Source organism: Oryx dammah, unplaced genomic scaffold, assembly GCF_014754425.2.
Source record: "Oryx dammah isolate SB20612 unplaced genomic scaffold, SCBI_Odam_1.1 HiC_scaffold_22, whole genome shotgun sequence".
NCBI lineage: Eukaryota > Metazoa > Chordata > Mammalia > Artiodactyla > Bovidae > Oryx > Oryx dammah.
Window position 1 is genome coordinate 25,795,155 of NW_024070206.1, and position 3,156 is coordinate 25,798,310.

The following is a 3,156-nucleotide window of genomic DNA, read 5'->3' on the forward strand; positions in this document are numbered from 1 at the left end:
AACTTAGGGACTGAACAACAGCAAATAAACTCCAACACAGATCTAGAAGCTGCTTTTCCTGTGTCCCACTACAACTGTACCCCAAGTTCCCATTAAAACTGCACGTCTGCATCTACATTAGACTGTGAGAGACAATGTACTTCATTGTTTGAGTCAAGATTTAAAAGAAAATGAAGTATAAGCCTGCATCTTCCCTCCTTGATTTAGAGACAGAAAACCAAGAACCCAGGAGATTTTACAAAGCAGTGGTCTTTGAAGTGAATTTCTGTACCAAATAAAATTCAAACAGGGGAAAATTCACTAGCTGAGAGCTAAGTGATAACTTTTTTAAATTGTATTGCTGTTTACTACCCTAGCTTATCAAAGTCCCAGAGGCTGTAGAGGTAGTAAACAGGTGTTGCTGTCCTCCCATCTTTTCAAAGAGCACCGGTCCTGTCCTCACCTCATGCAGCTGGATTCTGCATACCAAACCCCAGAGGTGGAGCACAGTGCCCACCCACCTGAGCCAATCTACCATTCTATGGTAATATGCTCTTTGCATGAAACTTTGTACAAAGGAATAGGATTGAGGTTCAGTGACTAAGAAAAAGCTTTGAAGTGCAAGGGATTAAGAATTAATCTTGGTAGCTGCTAGGGGTCATTTGTAAATAGATCTCTGCAACTTGGAAATCATTTTCTGAAATCAGCAGCTGTGTAGCAAATTTGGATTCACCTGGTCCTCATAACACACTCCCTCTGATATGCTTCCACTGACTTCAAGTCTTTCCCTACAACAAACACATTCAGAGTTCCTAAGTGTTTCACTCCAACCCCAGGTGGAGATTTCCATGTAAAGCAAATATAATGTGATCATAGAAAGAGATCTATCATAGAAATTTGCCAGCTTGAGTGGTTAGAGCAGAAAGAGTTTTAGAAAACCAATACAAAAAAGAGAAAACCCAATACAACCCAAATATACATTCTGAACACAGGAATGGAAGTGAGGGGTACCTCCAGGGAAATGGTGTGAGTTCCCATCCATTCTTTTCAATGACTCAATAGAAGTTAATTGGTCATTTTTTTTTAATGCAAATAAATAGACTGATGACTAAACTGAGCACTGAAGAACTGATGCTTTCAGACTGTGGTACTGGAGAAGATTCTTGAGAGTCCCTTGGATAGCCGGGGGAAATCAACCCTGAATATTCATTGGAAGGACTGATGCTGAAGCTGAAGCTCCAATACTTTGGCCAACTGATGCAAAGAGCCAATTCATTGGAAAAGACCCTGATGCTGGGGAAGATTGAAGGCAGGAGCAGAAGGAGACAACAGAGGATGAGATGGTTGGATGGCATTACCAATGCAATGGACATGAGTTTGAGCAAACTCCGGGACGTATGAAGGACAGGGAAGCCGGTGGTCTGCAGTCCATGGGGTCGCAAAGAATTGGAGAAACGACTGAGAAACTGAACAACAACAAAAGACTGATGACAGCGTGCTCTATGGGCCCACAAAAACTGCCATCAGCAACAGTTTACAAGTGGGAGATGGGATCAAAATGATGCTAGGCTCCCATCTGCTCATGAACACATCAAAACTACAACCAGTGCTTGCTTTGGCAGCACATATAGTAAAATTGGAATGATACAGAGAAGATTAGCATGGCCCCTGTGCAAGGATGACATGCAAATTCCTGAAGCATTCCATATTTTTAGACAGCCTCTTCAATAGATGATGCTGGGGAAACTGGACAGCTACGTGTAAGAGAATGAAACTAGAACACTTCCTAACACCATACACAAAGATAAATGCAAAATGGATTAAAGACCTAAATGTAAGACCAGAAACTAGAAAACTCTTTGAGGAAAACAAAGGCAGAACACTTGATGACATAAATCAAAGCAAGATTCTCCATGACCCACCTCCTAGAGTAAGAGAAATAAAAACAGAAGTACACAAGTGGGACCTGATTCAACTTAAAAGCTTGTGCACAGCAAAGGAAACTAAAAGCAAGGTGAAAAGACAACCCTCAGAAGAGGAGAAGATAATAGCAAATGAAACAACTCACAAATGATTAATTTCCAAAATATACAAGTAGCTCATACAACTCAGTACCAGAAAAACAACCAATCAAAAAGTGGGAAAAAGACCTAAACAGACATTTCTCCAAAGAAGACATACAGATGGCTAACAAACACATGAAAAGATGCTCAACATTGCTCATTATTAGAGAAATGCAAATCAAAACTGCAATGAGATATCACCTCACACCTGTCAGAGTGGCCGTCATCAAAAAGCCTACAAACAATAAATGCTGGAGAGGATGTGGAGAAAAGGGAATGCTCCTGCACTGGTGGGAATGTAAACTGATACAGCCACTATGGAAGATGGTATGGAGAGTCCGTAAAAAACTAGGAATAAAATCACCATATGACCCAGCAATCCCACTCCTAGGCACATACCCTGAGAAAACCAAAATTGAAAAAGACACATGTATCCCATTGTCCATTGCAGCACTATTTACAATAGCTAGAACATAGAAGCAACCTGGATGTTCATTGACAGATGAATGGATAAAGAAGTTGTGGTCCATATACATAATGGAATATTACTCAGCCATAAAAAGGAACACATTTGAGTCAGTTCTAATGAGGTGGATGAAACTACTAGAGCCTATTATACAGAGTGAAGTAAGTCAGAAAGAGAAAGATAAATATCGTATTTGAACACATATATATGGAATTTAGAAAAATGGTACTGAAGAATTTATTTGCAGGGCAGCAATGAAGAGACAGACATAGAGAATAGATTTATGGACATGAGGAGAGAGGAGGAGAGGGTGAAATATATGGAGAAAGTAACATGGAAACTTTCATTACCATAAGTAAAATAGATAGCCATTGGGAATTTGCTGTATGGCTCAGGAAACTCAAATAGGGGCTCCATATCAACCTAGAGGGGTAGGATAGGGAGGGATATGGGAGGGAGGTTCAAAAAGGAGGGGATATATGTATACCTATGGCTGATTCATGTTGAGGTTTGACAGAAAACAACAAAATTCTGTAAAGCAATTATCCCTCAATTAAAAAACAAATTAATTTTTTTAAAAAGAACTATACATAGACTGTCTCTCGCTAAACTCCACCTGGAGACTAGCAGGACAACCAAGGCTATGAA

The 3,156-nt window shown here is 39.9% G+C and overlaps 1 non-coding gene across 1 annotated transcript; it reads left to right on the forward strand.

The window, feature by feature from the left end:
* The first annotated feature begins 1,585 nt into the window (after positions 1 to 1,585).
* LOC120881228 lies at positions 1,586 to 1,692 on the forward strand. Its single transcript, XR_005725257.1, has one exon. It is a non-coding gene; the product is annotated as a U6 spliceosomal RNA (small nuclear RNA).
* The last annotated feature ends 1,464 nt before the right edge of the window (positions 1,693 to 3,156 follow it).